The sequence below is a fragment of the Jaculus jaculus genome, chromosome 12, assembly GCF_020740685.1.
Source record: "Jaculus jaculus isolate mJacJac1 chromosome 12, mJacJac1.mat.Y.cur, whole genome shotgun sequence".
In the NCBI taxonomy this organism is placed as follows: Eukaryota; Metazoa; Chordata; class Mammalia; order Rodentia; family Dipodidae; genus Jaculus; species Jaculus jaculus.
This window is the reverse complement of record NC_059113.1, coordinates 11,880,532-11,896,320: the sequence shown is the minus strand read 5'-3', so window position 1 is coordinate 11,896,320 and position 15,789 is coordinate 11,880,532. Positions and strand designations below refer to the sequence as shown.

Here is a 15,789-nt window from a genome sequence, read left to right as displayed (position 1 = left end):
GCGTCCCTCGGCGCGCTGGCGTCCTCATCCCTCGGCGCCCGTGCAGGCTGCTGACCGCGGGGCGGCTCTGCTAGGGGAAGGGCGGCCCGCCAGGGCGTCAGGCTCCGGGGTGCCCCCGCCCTCCCCCACACTTCCCTCCCCGCGGCGCCCGGCTCTGCCCCGGGAGAACCGTGCGTGCACGCGTGCAGGAGGCGGCCGCGCGCGCGGGCTGCACTTGTTTTTGAGCCATTGTTCTCCGGCTGCAGAGGAAATGACGGCAGGGGTCAGAGCTGGAGGGCCTCTCCATGCCCAGGCTGGTCACCCTGCCCGGCCCGGCCTCCCCCCCCCCCCCCCCCCGGGCCCTCTTCCAAGCGATCTGCCGGGCCCCACTCCCCGCGCTCTCCTAAGGCCACCTCTTCTTCGTTCTCCCTGGAAAGGACTGACTCATACAGAAAAGTGGATGCTCGGAGAAGGGCGAAGGAAAACCCCACGGGGCTAAACCCGTGACCGTGGCCTGGAGCTGCTGCTGCTGCTGGGCCCCAGGAGGGAATCCACATCCCATTGTCCCAGTTCCCTGCAGCCAGCCAGTGTTACTTACAGGTACAGGCACCACGGTACAAAACGCCTCTGGGATCTGGGCCACGTCCCTGGTCCCCACCAATTTCTCAGCATGCTTGTGCCCAGGGCATTCTCAAGGGCTCACCACCCCACTCCCGGAGTGCCGGGTGGGCGTTCAATAGGAAGGCTTCCTGGCCTGCCCTGGCTTCTCTCTGTGTTCCTAAGAATTCGTGGACGACTCTCAAGCCAGAGTGACTGGGCTTCAGTAGTAAACTGTTGCCCCAAAGCTGTGTACACAGATCTTGGGCAAGTTATTTACCCTCTCTGCCTGTTTCTTACCTAGAAAACGAGGGATAAACTGGGAGTGGCACCTGGGAAACTGAGGCAGGAAGATTGTTGTACCTTCAAGGCCAGTCTGGCTTACATAGTGACTTTCAAGCAGCCTGAGCTGTAGTGTGAGACCTTGTGTTAAAAAACTAAAATCACGGGCTGGAGAGACGGCTTAGAGGTTAAGCGCTTGCCTGTGAAGCCTAAGAACCTCGGTTCGAGGCTCGATTCCCCAGGACCCACGTTAGCCAGCTGCACAAGGGGGCGCACGCGTCTGGAATTCGTTTGCAGTGGCTGGAGGCCCTGGTGCGCCCATTCTCTCTCTCTGTCTCTCTCTCTCTCAAAAAAAAAAAAAAAAAAAATAGATGGCTCAGCAGTTAAGGTGCTTGCCTGCAAGCCTAACGACCTGGATGAGTTTGATTCCCCAGGAGGATCTCTGTGAGCTTGAGGCTACCACTGCAATTGAACTTAGATGTGAACGCCACCTTGTGCGCATGTGCAAACCCTGTGTACTAGCTTCACCTTGTACGTGTCTTCAGTGGGAATGTATAATGTATACATGTATACATATGGGAAAGTTGAACCTGGGTCCTTAGGCTTCGCAGGCAAACACCTTAACCTCTAAGCCAACTGTCCAGCCTGAGGCAGGGCTTCTTTCTTTTAATTTTTATTTTATTTGGGAAATATAAGGAGGCAGATAGATAGAGAGGAAAAGAAAGAGAGGGAGAGAATGGGCATGCCAGGGCCTCTAGCCATTGCAAATGAACTCCAGACACATGTGCCACCTTGTGCGACTGGGTTATGTGGGCCTTGGGGAATCAAACCTGGGCCCTTCGCAGGCAAGTGCCTTAACTAACCTCTAAGCCATCTGCCCAGGCCCCTCGGGACAGGGTTTCTTTATGTAGCTCCGACTGACCTCGACTGCTCCATCCTCCCAGCTCAGCCTCCGGTGTCCTGGGGTTTCAGATGTGCCGTTACGGTCACGCCTGGCTCTCCCAACGTTTTCACTGTATCTTGTACCAGCTATTCTGCCGCTCAGCTGTCTCCCGAATCCACCCGCCGGCCTCTCCAGTAGCCCTCACCTCCACCTCCCAGCCACTCCTGGTCTCCAGTCCACCCGAAAGGCCCCTGCTGTCCTGTTCTAGAGCCACTGTGGACCTTTTGCTAAGTGGACCGAACCGAACAGTGGAAGCAGGTGCTCTGCACCTGGCGTGAGTGCTTTTCCTCCCCAGGGGAGACCCGCCGCTAACTTCTCCATGGCAAGCACTGTAGGAGAGCTGTCACTGTCTGAAAGCATGTAGGTGCGTTCTGTGTTTGTTTCTTTTTTCTGTATGTGCATGGCACATGGATACATATGGGAGCATGTTGTGTGTGTGTGTGTGTGTGTGTGTGTGTGTGAGGTCAGAGGACAACTTTGAGCCGTCTGTCTTCACCTTCCACCTTGCTGCTGCCAGACTAGATAGTCCACGAGCTTCGGAATTCTCGAACTCCGCCTCCCATGACTGTAGGGGCGTGGGGATTATAGACACAAGTGCTACATTGTATCTGGCTTGGTATGGGTTCTGGGCTTGCACAGCAAGTGCTTTTGCCACCGAGCCATCCCCCCTAGGCTCTGCGACAGGTACACTGTGCTCCTGCCGTGTGTGATGCTGTGGGGTGAACTTAGTATTTGCCAGGCAAGTGCTCTCCCACTGAGCCACGTCCGTCCCTCTTTTTTATTTCTTCACTTTTAATTTTCAGACTGTGTCTCTCTAAATGACCCACACTGGCTGCAAACTCATTCTGTAGTCCAGGCGGGGTCTTGAATTTATGACCCTCCTACCTCAGCCTCTCAAGTAGATGGATTACAGGCTTGTCCTGCTTGTGCCAGTACACTGAGAAACGCTGTTCAAAAACTACTCAGGGCCGGGCGTGGTGGCGCACGCTTTTAATCCCAGCTCTTGGAAGAAGGAGATAGGAGGATTGCCGTGAGTTCAAGGCCACCCTGACTACACAGTGAATTCCAGGTCAGCCTGGGCTAGAGTGAAACCCTACCTCAAAAAAAACAAAGCAAACAAACAAAAGATATCCCAACTATTCAGATTCTCACAATAACCTCGCAGGGCAGATCCATGTCACCTGAGGCTTAGGGAAGTTAAGGACACATCCATGGTCAACACTGCTCAAGTTGGTGTCTTCAGCATGGCATCTAGTTGGATGCCCACCCAGTGCTGTGTTAGGTGCGCCATGGGGGAAAGACTAGAAACCTGCAGGTTTCCCAAGTCTGTTTAGAATTCCAGAACCAAGGCATCTTCCAGATCAGACCTTGGCCATCAGACACACATGGAAGGCTGGTAGGACCTCATGCTTGAGCTCCTCACTTCTCGTGCCCTTGGTCATAAAAGCTTATCCATCCATCCACCTGGTCCTGACTTGTCCATTGCTCCAACATGCCTGAGTACACGTCCTGCAGCGGACACAGCACAGTGCTGTGTGCTGGGCCTCAAGAAGTGGAGTGGCGCCTCCGGGAGGAAGCCATGCCCCATGCCCACAGATAACTCCGGTATGTGCAGAGGCACACACCAGATAAGGCCGCAGGGGCCCAGAGCAAGATGGGACAGAAGTGTCAGCAGGGTGAATGAAAGGGTTTCTCAGAGGGGGAAGTGTTTGGCAGATGCCTTGAAGGATTCCCACTTTGAGGTCATATAAAAACTGGGGAAAAATAAGTAAAATATATATCATCTTAATCTATAGCCCAGGCTGGTTTGGAATTACTGTATAGCCCTGGCTAGCCTTGAACTTGCTTTTTTCTCCTGCTTCAGTCTACAGCACACTGGGCTTAAGGGAGTGAGCCATCATACCCAGTTTAGAAAGAGGATTCTTGAGAGACAAAGGCATGAGCAGAGGTAGGGACATGAGGTTGGAGAGTTTGCTCAGTGGTTAAGGCACTTGCCTGCAAAGCCTAACCACCTGGGTTCAGTTCCCCAGGACCCACATAAAGCCAGATACATAGAGCGGCACATGCATCTGGAGTTGGTTTGCAGCAGCTGGAGACCCTGGCGCACCCATTCTCTCTTCTCTCTATCTCTCTTCCCTTGCAAATAATACATAAGAAACTTCTAAAGGTCGGGGCATGGAGACACAGGGCCAGCGTGGGGACAGCCAACGTGTCTGCATGTCAAGCTCGGGGGCCTTGGTGCCCAGGTGGGAGGCTGGGCGCCACGCTGGAGGTAGATCGTTTTCTGTGGGCAGCAGAGATCACGGAAGGCTGAAAAACTGCTTTCAACCCGAGAGGTGATGTGATTTCTGCAGTGGCTGGGGCCAAGGGATCTGGCTGGCTGCAGCCCGGGAGGCGAAGTAGACAGACAAAAGTGGACCACAGGGAGAACAGCCTGGAAGCTACAGCAGTGTTTAAGCAGGGGGCAGGAAGGGCCAGACTTGGGCATGTATGAGGCCAGGGACAGGAAGACAGATGCAAAGGGCAGAATTATGTGCAAAGAAGGACTTGACCTCTAGGCAGGGTGGGTGTTAGGGGAGAGAATGAGGCTAGGGACAGAGATAAGGGGAGGAATGGAGAGAGAGAGGATGAATCTGTCCCTTTTAAAAACGTTTTTATTGGGCTGGAGAGATGGTTTAGCAGTTAAGTGCTTGCCTGTGAAGCCTAAGGACCCTGGTTCGAGGGTTCATTCCCCAGGACCCATGTTAACCAGATGCACAAGGGGGCGCACATGTCTGGAGTTTGTTTGCAGTGGCTGGAGGCCCTGGAGTGCCCATTCTCTCTATCTGCCTCTTTCTCTCTCTGTCTGTCGCTCTCAATAAAAATAAACAAAAAAAAAATTTTAAAACAACTTTTTTATTGATAACTTCCGTAATTACAGACAATAAACTATGATAATTCCCTCAGCACACCCACTTTCCCCTCACAAATCTGCCCTCCATAATATCCCCTCCTTCTTTCAATTAGTCTTTTATTTTGATGTCATCCTCTTTTTCTCCTGAAATGAAGGTCCTGTGTAGGTAGTGTGGACCCAGTTCTTATAGGGCAGTACAGGGCAGCAGGTCAGACAAGTGCGAATGTCAAAAGAAAAAGAGCTTGACTTGGGAGGCAGAGGTAGGAGGAACTCTGAGAGTTTGAGGCCACCCTGAGACTACATAGTTAATTCCAGGTCAGCCTGGACCAGAGTGAGACCCTACCTCAAAAAACCAAAAAAAGAAAAAGAAAGAAAGAAAGAAAGAAAGGAAGGAAGGAAGGAAGGAAGGAGGAAAGAAAGCAAGCAAACTGGAAATCGTGACCTGGAGTCATTTTCTGAGGTGGGAGTCTGAGATTGCTAGGGGAGAAAGAAGGTCAGAAGAGCATCCCAGGGGCTGGAGAGATGGTTTAGCGGTCAAGGCGCTTGCCTGCGAAGCCTAAGGACCCAGGTATGATTCCCCAGTACCAACTTAAAGCCAGGTGCACTTGGTGGCACATGCATCTGGAGTTCATCTGCAGTGGCTGGGGACCCTGGCGTGCCTCATTCTCTCTAATAAATCAATTTAAAAATAATTTTTTTTTTAACTGGAAAAAAAGACCATCCCAGGACACGGTGTAGCAAAAGAAACAGTGAGGCGTGGCATGATGAGAAGGTAGGGAGGTTGCGGATGCAGCTCAGTTGGTAGAGTGCTTGCTGAGCATGCACAAAGCCCTGGGCTCAGTGCCAAGCGCCACACAAACTGGGCATGGTGGTATATGCCTGTAATAAGGGCCAAGGACTTTTGTGAGTTCAAGTCCAGCCTTGTATACATAGAAAATCCCTATCTCAAAAAACTTAAAGCTGAGGCTAGAGAGATGACTAAGTGGTTAAAGGCACCTGCTTGCAAAGCCTAATGGCCAGGGTTCAATTCCCCAGTACCTATGTAAAGCCAGATAGTGCAGGCATCTGGAGTTTGTTTGCAATGGCAAGAGGCCCTGGCACACCTCTCTCTCTCTCTCTTTTTCTCTGCTTGCAAATAAATAAACAAAATCTTTAAAAGTAAAACTAAAGGGCTGGAGAGATGGCTTAGTGATTAAGACACTTGCTGCAAAGCCAAAGGACCCAGATTTGATTTAGGACTCATGTAAGCCAGATGCACAAGGTGTCACATGCATCTGGAGTTCATTTGCAGTGGCTAGAGGTCCTGGCACACCCATTCTCCCTCTATCTGCCTCGTTCTCTCTGTCTCTCTCCCTCTCTCTCAAGTAAATGAATAAATAAAATATGTTTAAAAAATAAATAAAACTAAAATTACAAAACAGGAAGAGTCAAGAATCTAGGTGGGTAGCTCTTGGGCACTTCTAGCTTCAGCAAAGGGCCTGGCACACAGTAAGTGTGCAAAAACACTGAATGAGAGTCTGGAGGGAAGGAGGGGCAGAGAGACCAAAATACCACAGAAGCCAGAGGCCAGCGCTGGGGTGGAGGTAGGGAGAGGCACCAAGAGAAATGGCCTCCCTGCAGTTTGGATATCAAGGCCCTGTGACCTCCTGGTGGGGGACGGCAGAAGGGCAGGGCCTGGCTATCTACACAAGAGGAGTGGCACTTGTGGGACAGAAAGGGCTCTAGGAGAGTGGCTTTAAGGAAGGGCAGCTCGCAGATGCAGCAGGGACAAAGGGGCCGGTTGTGCCCAAGTGGAGGGAGGGCCCTGGAAGAAAGCACAAGAAGAGGAAAGGACAGGAAGTTGGGTAACAAGAGTGCAGGGACATTTAGAGAGAGCCAGTCAGGAGGTTTCTGTTTTCCCAGTGAAAGTGAGAGGGGTCATAGGCCGCTCTCACTGGCGGTGGCCTGGGGCAGACGTCAGGGGAGCTGTGCAGGGTCACTGTGGGGAGCAGGTCCTGTCAGCACAGCCTGACAAGGGACAATGGCTGGCTCTAGAGTATTTTTCTGGCACCCCATCCTGAACGTTGAATGTGGGGTGCACTGTGCAGAAGTGACTGGCCGTCAGAGTGTTGACAGCTGGAAAGTGAGGGGCTCCAGGTGACATGGCCACACACGAGTCTCATAGTCACACCTGCACAACCACCAGCCACTCAGGAACCCAAACATCCCAAACTCGGATGGGCACGGTTCTGTTAACAGCTCGTGTCTCTGGACCGTCTGCGTCATTGCTGGCTCTGTGCTGGGCCCTTCACATTCTTCCAGTTCACCCTGACATCACAGTTCTGTGAACTGATGATTATCTCAGGCTTGTAGATGAGGAAACCGAGACTTCAGCAGGTTAAGTAATCGGTCAAGGACATATGGCTATGTGGAATTTAGTTCCACGGGCCACAATAGCGCCCCATGTAAAATTGGCATGAGTCACTGAGCTCCTCTGCCCCACCCCCACTGCCAGATCCTTCAGGTCCACAGCCAGCCAGTCCTGCATCCCAGCATCTGCCCTGGGCGTCGGGGGATGCTGGTCGGTGACTTCATTTACCCCTTTAGGTAACATTTAGATTTAGCATTTAGATTTGGGACCAGCCTTTAGGAATAAGGCTTGTTTGTTGGTTTTTGAGGCTTGGTCTCATGTAGCCCAGGCGGTCTTCAACGCTGCTACATAATTGACAATAACCTTGAACTTCTGACCCCTCTGCCCGTACATCTGGGCTGCTGGGATTACAGGCATGAGCTACCAGGCCTGCTTTATTCGGCGCTGGGGATGGAACCTCGATCTTTGGGTATGTTAGGTAAGCACTCTTACCAACTGAGCTACATTGGCAGCCCAGCAATATGGTTCTTACTAGGGAAATGTAAGGCTGTCAGAAGGCCAGCAGGGAAAAACGTTTCGGAGTGAAAGGAAAGACAAGATGGGAGAGAGCAGGCGGCAAGGAGCGGGGGTGGGGCGGGTTTCTTGGCTTCTGCCACACCACACTGTGCAGGCACCTGCCTACCCTGCCCACGTGTAACCCCCTACCCCCAAGCTGACCCCTCTCTACTCAGTCCTTCTCAGCCAAGCACATCCCTGACCATGTCTGTACGCTCCCAAGGTCCCAGCAACCTCTATGGGCGCAGACCGAAAGAGCAGGCTACAGCAGGAAGGGAGGGAAGAAGGGAAGAGAAGGGACAGGAGGGAGAGAGCCGGGAGGGGCTAGGCACACAGGGTGGGGGGGTGGAGGAAGGCCAACCCAGGTGGCGGAAGGCACCCTGCATCCTCCCCCGGCTCAGGTCAGCAGCCAGCACGATTCCCGTCCTTCCACCTCGGGCCCCGCCCTTCCCCAGCTGGGTGTCCCTGCCTTATCTGAGTCACCAGCCCAGCCCCACCTCACACCACCCCTCTCATCTCCACAGCAACCAAAGCCTCTAGCCTAGCAGCTTCCCGGGATGCGGGCGATAAGACCCACCCACAGGGCCCTCCAAGTTTGCACCCACCTAACCTACGGCTTGAGATCCAGCCTGGGGAGAACCCAGGCTGTGGCCCTTGGACTTGCAGACACAAAGACCCTGTAGCCTCTGCTTCCATCCCAAGCCACCTGCTAACCTGCTGGGTGCGTGCCTGAGCTAGGGACATTCACACAGTCTCACTACTTCACACAAATTGGTGACATTTTGCCCACTTAGAGGACCACCAAAAAAAAGAAAAAGAAAAAAGGACTGAGAGGTGAACTTGCCAATGACCACCACCCAGGGGAAGCCAAGCTGGATTTCCACCCAGGCTGAGCTCAGGCCAAGCCCTGTGAATGCGCTTTCCACGGTGTCTCCAAAGATCCCACTTTAACCTGAACTTGAGCAGCTCTGGCTTCACCTGTGGAGCAGGAGTTGGGAGTTTGGCATCGTCAAGCAGGCCTGGACATGGCTCAGACCAGACGGTCGAGGAGCTAGGAAAAGAGGGGAGCTGGCTACATAGGCTGGGTCAGGTTGGGGGAACTTTGTACCCTATTTCTTCCTGCTTCATGCAGTGCCCCTTGCTTTCCTTTTCCCTGCCTTCTCTTTCTGTTCTTCATCTTTCCCCCCTCCCTTTCTTTTTCTCTTTCTCTTTCCCTTTCACCCTCTCCCTCTCCTGCTCCTGGCCCCACCCCCACAGTTGCTGTGGCAACAACTCAATGCCAGAAATAAAGATGGGATCCAGCTAGGTCACCAGTTCCCAAAACAGCATCCCAGGGTGGGAGAGGGTGTGGAGCACGCCAGCGGGAAGGGATCTGGTACACTCCAATGGCTGGTATGTTGTGCTGTGGAGTGGGACATGGGCCAGGAGGTCTTAGGCCACTCAAGCCAGTGGATCATCAAAGATGTCCTTTAGACTAAGATAAACCAGTCTTGGCCCCTTTTCAGGCCAGGAAAGCCCTGTTGCTTTCTCTTCTCTCATTCTCTCTCTCATACATTTTTTTTTTTTCATTTTTTGAGGTAGGGTATCACTCTAGCTCAGGCTGACCTGGAATTCACTGTGTAGTCTCAGGGTGGCTTCAAACTCAGGACAATCCTCCTACCTCTGCCTCCTGAGTGCTGGGATTAAAGGCGTGTGCCAACACACCCGGCTTCTCATGCAATTTTTAACACTATTTTTATTTTTTTAGCTGGGCGTGGAGGCACATGCCTTTAATCCCACAACTTGGGAGGCAGAGGTAGAAGTGGTGTCATGAGTTCAAGGCCAGCCTGAGAAGACAGAGTGAATTCCAGGTCAGCCTGGACCAGAGTGAAATCCTACCTCAAAAGAAAAAGAATATTTTTATTTCTTTATTTGTGAGACAGAAAGTGAGTATGGTCTACCCATACTCTCTCATGCAATTTTTAAAGAATATTTTTACTTATGTGAAAGATAAAGATAGAGAGTGTGTGTGAGAGAGTAGGTATCCCAGGGCCTCTTGCCACTGTAAACAAATCCCAGATGCATGTGTCACTCTGTGCATCTGGCTTTGTATGGGTATTGGGGAACTAAATCGGGGCCATTAGGGTTTGCAGGCAAGCACCTTTAACCATTGAGCCATCTCTCCAGTCCACTCACGCAATTTAAAAACAAAACAAAACCTTGTTCTGTTAGGATAACAGCACGGTATGACACCCCACAGGGACAAGCAGAAGCATGTAATAGATGTAGAGACCCTCTGTTCTTATTCCAGGGCCGCCACTCTCTTCTTTCTGTTTCTCGTCTTTCCTTCCCTTCTTCCACCCTTTCTGCTCTCCTCCTCTTTCTTATTCTTTTTCTTAAAATACTTTTTATTTTTATTAATTTATTCGAGAGAGGGAGACAGAGATAAAGAGAGAGAGAATGGGCACGCCAGGGCATCTAGCCACTGCAAAGGAACTCCAGGTCATGCGCCACCTTGTACATCTGGCTTACGTGGGCCCTGGAGAATTGAACCTGGGTCCTTTGGCTTTGCAGGCAAGCGCCGTAGCTGCTAAGCCATCTCTCCTGCCCCTTCTTATTTTTGATGCTGAAGACGGAACACGGGGCCTCATGCACGGTAAGCAAGCTTTCCACCACTGAGCTGCACCCTCAACCCTAGCCACCCACTCTCAAGGGTGACAAGCCTGAGCCTCGGGGGGTGCCTTTCTCCCTCTGACGTCACACCTGCGCATGGGCTTGTTTTGTTCTTAGGTTTCTCTCTTGCTTGGGTCCTCTGGCCCCCTCTCCATGCTTCACTCTGAGGAGACAGGTCCCCTTTTGCAGGTTCCCAGGCCCTTAGGCTGGCTTGGTCCCTACAGGACTGGCAGAGCTGGGGCACAGGGAAGCACTCACTCTCTCACACTCTGAATCCAGCTTCCAGAATCCTGCGGGGGGGGGGGGGGGTGTCCCTATTCCATCCTCCTCACACATGCGCTGTGAAAGCAGAATGCTGCAGACATGCTCCACCGGCGGACAGAGAGGCCTTGGTGTTAGCCAGGCCGCAGAGAGGCCCGTGGTACTGAGACAAGACCCACAGGCTCACACGGGTTCCTGATGTCATACAGTCACAGACAGAACTCATGCACATGGGTGCACACGGGGACTCCACAGCCCTGCCTGCCAGATCACGCCCCCACTCTCCCTGTGAGGCCCCCGCGGAGTGACACGTGGTGCTGGGGACACCTACTCGCACCTGCCAGCCCACCCTCTCCCTGGCATTCATTCCGCAGGCTCACAGGCCCCGGACGGAGCCCGTCTCTGGGTTGCGCTCGTGGCCGGTCATATTCACCATGCCCTCGCCCGACCCATCCCTTGGGGGCTTCCCCACAACCCACAGCTCCCACCGCCTTCTCCTGTGCGAGCCTCTGGTCTCCTGACTCCAAACAACATGGCAACCAGACTCCTGGGAGAGACACACAGGTGTGTCTGCCCAGCAAAGAGAGCTTTGTGTGTCTGGAGCTGGGACAGGGGAGACTAGGGGACCCCAGAGACTTCCAAGTCTCTCAGCACCCAGCCCCTTTCAGCATTCCAGCTGCCAGCAGGGGGAGAGCCAGGCCAAGCTAGGCCTGGAGTCATGCCCTGACACCTTGCCTCATTCTTCATTGAATCCCCACCCTAGCCTGGCTGACCAAGGCTAGGAGGGGCAGCAAAGCAGACTTCAAACCGGCATCATTAGGCCTTTCAGAGGACTGCTTCTACCCAGGAGGGCATCTGCCCTGGTGAGAGGGAGGCTGGCCAGGACTTCTGCCATTATTCAGCAAAGAAGGACTAGCTCCCGGCCCGGCGCGTGTCCCCCCTCCATAGCGACTTTGAATTTTTAGCCAGAGAAGCTAGATAGGCACAACAGGGAAGCCAGGGAGGGACAGAGGTACTGGTTGGCCGAGCTGGAGTACCCCAGATCCTCTTTCTCAAATCAGGAGATAGGATCCGATTAAGCCCAGCTAGTTCTAGGTCTGACCACCCAGGCCCATTATCCCCACTGACGGAGGGGCCAGGCGGACCCGCACCCAGCATCTACGTCATCATCCAAAGCCTTGCTCCCAGCCAAGGGTGCAGCCCAAAGTACGAACGAAGGCAGAGGGAGTCGGGAGAGACCCTGGCACCTACCTCTTCTGACAGTGGCGCCCGGGCGCTCTGAGGCCCGAGGAACGAGAGGCTTTAGGCCCTGGCTGTGTTTTCTCAGGAGTCCAGGTAAGAGCCGTCTCCCGCAGGAACCCAGCCGTGCTTTCCAAGAAGCACACAACAGGAAGAAAGCCGGCTTGGGGTGGGTGGGATGGGTGCTGGGGAAGGAGGGGAACTGGTCGCGGCTGAACAGTCTGGTCTCCCTTCTGGGTCCCCACCCCCTGCGCGCCACCGCCCCCCTCCCACCCTGCCGCTTCGCCAGCCGCCCGGCTCGGGTCCCGCGTGCAGGGGAGTCGGCGGCTCGCGGGCGGGCGGGCGGGCGGGACGGCGGGGCGGGCGCGCGCTGGGCGGGCGGCCCCTCCCCACCCGGCCACCGATCGTGGCCGCCCCAGGGTGTGCGTGCGTGTGCGTGTGCGCGCGCGCGCGCCTGTGTGTGTTTGGGTGCGCTGCTCTTCCACCTCGCCTGGGCTGCGGCTGCAGCTGATCCATTGCAAACAAGAGGAGCATTAACCGGCATCATGACGACGCAGAATCAGTGGCGCCGCTGTCCTTTTCCCCTTTCCCACACCCCTGGCTTTTCAGTACTCTCTCTCTCTCACACACACACACACACACAAGCTTGCACACGCGCACACCTTCAAGCAGAGTTCAAGTTGGCGGCGGCGGTGGGGTGGGGGGCGGCCAGCTGCTGATAACTGAACAGGACACATGTGTGGTTCTCCAGGCACCTGCACCTCCAACCTCATCCATAGGACTCCATCATCTCCCAGAAAGCCGCAGAGGCCTGGGGAGGGTAGGGGTCCCACTCTTTTGCAGCAGAGGTATCAAAACTGACCACTGCAAGGATTATCCCTCAGGGAGGGGCAAATGGATGGATACAAGAAACCAGGTCCAGCCAGGCGTGATGGCGCACACCTTTAATCCCAGCCTTGGGGAGGCAGGGCTAGGAGGATTGCCGTGAGTTGGAGGCCACCCTGAGGCTGCAGAGTGAATTCCAGGTCAGCCTGAGCCAGAGGGAGACCCTACCTTGAAAAAGAAAGAAAGAAAGAAAGAAAGAAAGAAAGAAAGAAAGAAAGAAAGAAAGAAAGAAAGAAAGAAAGAAAGAAAGAAAGCAAGCAAGCAAGCAGGTCCGGGTCCAGAGTCCCTGAGTTTGAGGTCGGCCCTTCGGTAACCAGAATCCCCTGGGAACTGCAATAGGGCATAGCAAAGAGAATGAAGGACCCCGCTTCTCCCCAGGGAGGCTGCTTTGAAAAGGGAGTTTCCTGCCAGGTGGCTCCAGGACAGAACCTACAGAACCGTGCCTTCCCTTTCTGGCAACACCCCAACCGTCCTAGGCCTTCAGCCTTGCCAGGGGAGCCTAGACAGGGACCCTCGCTTGTACTGACCAGTGTCCTGTCTACCTCCATGTCCATGGCAGACTTGCTTACCTAGGCAGCCTTGCTGTTGCCCTGGTAACCACTGCCCACAGCCAGTCAGCTGATGGTATCAGCAACTGTTCAGGAAAGCTAGGATCTGGGGAGGGGGGAGCCCCCAAGTCCATATGGAAAAATCCCTGAATAGGACAGGTAAGAATGTGCCTTGGGATCTTTTTCTCAGAGAAGAGAGTGGGGGAGGGGGACCTGGGGGAAGACAGGAAAAGAGGGTGTATCTGAGTTCGTGGAAGACAGAGATGAGGCTGTAACCTGAAGGGTGGCTCCGAACAGAAGGGGAAATGATCAAGGCAGGAGGTAGCTTAACTGGCTGATTAAAGTGGAAAAGAATCCAGGCTTAGCTGCTGGGGTGAGGTTGGGCTCCATGGACTATGCAGAGAAAAGCTAGGGTGAGGGAGAAACAGCCGATTCACAGAGCCCTGGGGTAAAGGCCAGAGAGCTAGATGGGGGGGGGGTGTACCTTTAACGTGAAGGAGGGGGGCCACAGCCTTGGAGGAGGAGCCACCAGGCCTTTTCCATAGCCAGTCCCAGCCTCAGCTCAGCCAGCTCTCACTGTCTGGTCCTCTCAACCACACCCTTGTAGCCCGGAATCAAGGGCTGAGAGAAAAAGCAGGAAGAAGACCTGGTCCCGCTCCTGAGCAGTCTCCCTTCAAACATCATGGTATCTAACAGTCATTCCTTTAGGATTTCTGATGGTCCCCTGCATAGCTTCCTCCCCCTTTGCTTACTTGCTCCCACCAGACCCCACCCCAGGAGACATGTCTTCCTGTGTGAGAGTCCCCAGAGGCAGGGTCGGAATGAGCTGATGCCAGAGAGGATGGCTATGGTCAGATGCCTGGACCGAGGTGGGTCAGGAGCCCTGGATGGGAGTCACAGGGCCTGGAGGATGATGGAAGCCAGCCTATGGAGTAGGGCAGAGTGGGGGGGGAGTCTGAGAAGGCTGGGAGAGGGGGAGGAGGAAGGGAGGGTTCTCAGTACCTTCAAGGGCCTGGGGCGTGGGGCAGGAGCGCCGCAGCCTCCGCGGTGATATACACCTCCATCCCTCAGCGCATCTCCTCTCCGCCTCCCCGTTGCTAAGACAACCTGCCTGCAGCAGGGCCTGGCTCAGCAGCAGTGGGAGGGGGAGGAGGAGGAAGAAACTGTGACTCTTATGGCTTCTTCCTCCCGGATGTGGGGGGGCGCCTGCAGAGTCTCTACTGCTGGGGCTGCTCACCTTTCTGCACCCCACCAAATGTGCCCCCCTTGCCCTCTGAAACCAGGATTGGTTCTAGAAGCGGCAGCAAAGGAACTCTAATTCAAGGCCACACATCAGGATGGTCTTGAAGGCAGACTGTCCCATCCCAGAAAGCCCAGCGTGTAGTTGGGGAAAGGTGACAGGGAAAAGGGATCCATGGCCATGACGCTGAGGGGTCAGAGCCTAGCAGGGAACTGGCTGGACTGGATGTACGGCCTCAGGCTCCAATGTCTACCATATACCTGGGTACCTCCTCTAATCCCAAACCTTCCCTCACTCCCCTTGACCTAGAGGAAAGTCAGAACCCTAGGTACCTCTCTCCAAACCCCTCAAGGCCCAACCTCACTGCCACCCCACCTCAGTGTCGAAGCCCTTGTGAACGCCACCTTGGGCAAGAATAATCTTGGGCCCAACCAGCCCTGGAGCCAAAGGGCTGGCAGAGTTAGGGCTCCCTCTGTCGACTTGAAGAGTGGTAGCCGCCAAGGTCATTCCTTGCTGGGTGTGTGTGCGCGCGCGCGTGCATAGGACCCATGTGCATGTCTATCGATGGAAGCCAGCCAGGCCCGAAGACCCTCTTCTCCCTCACGATCTTCTGTTCTACTCTCTGCTCATCTCCAACCTGGTCCACAGTATGGAGCTTGGCTTCTCCTGGGGAGGCCTGACTCCCCACAGCCAGCTGAGCCTCCTCCTGGGCCTGCCCTCCCTGTCAGTCAAAATCCCCTCTCCAGAGCTGGCAGCAACACTGACCCCCGATTCCTGTAGGCTCCAGCCCCAGGTGGGTTTCTTTAGCACGACTCAGATATACCCAACAGGCAAGGAGGCCTCCTGCAGACAGGACCAATATACCTTTCGAAGCTGAGGAGTCCTCAGGCCTTGAAGGTGGGCGCTGTGTCCACAGCAGAAGGAAGAGGTTCCTGCGTCTCTCAGGCAGGGGGTCCCAGGCCCAGACACCTATGTCTTCGTTCCTTTCCCCAGCAAGGTCACTGGTGCCAGTCGTCCTGAAGGGACTGTGACTGCCTCTAACCCAGGCCCAAGCAACAACTTCCTCTGTTCACATCTCTGACCCTGTCTCACTCCAGTGCCCAGAACCCGCCCCGTGCACCAACGTGCTGGAATAGGGGGCACCAGGAATGCCCTTGTACTGTCTAAATATTAACTCCTAAGAGTTTGGGCCAGGACACCTAGGCTGTTAGGGAACAGAGAGTGCCAACAAAGACACAGTTCAGAGGAAGAAAAGGCAGATTGGGCCCAAAGTAACCCTTTCAAATCTACAATTGTAGCCCTCCAGGAAGCTGAGGCAAGAGTATTGCTGTTGGGTTTGAGGCCAGGCCAAGCTACAAAGTAGCC

General features: G+C 54.4%; 1 long non-coding RNA gene across 2 annotated transcripts; it reads right to left on the bottom strand.

The window, feature by feature from the left end:
• Window positions 1–2: 2 nt before the first annotated feature.
• On the bottom strand, window positions 3–15,515 carry LOC123453764. 2 transcript variants are annotated; one of them, XR_006632962.1, is made up of 3 exons: window positions 15,289–15,515; window positions 11,764–11,936; window positions 3–70 (listed from the first exon to the last, which is right to left on the bottom strand). It is a non-coding gene; the product is annotated as an uncharacterized LOC123453764 (long non-coding RNA). The 2 variants fall into 2 exon arrangements; XR_006632963.1 differs by lacking the exon at window positions 15,289–15,515 and adding an exon at window positions 14,187–14,315.
• Window positions 15,516–15,789: the final 274 nt, after the last annotated feature.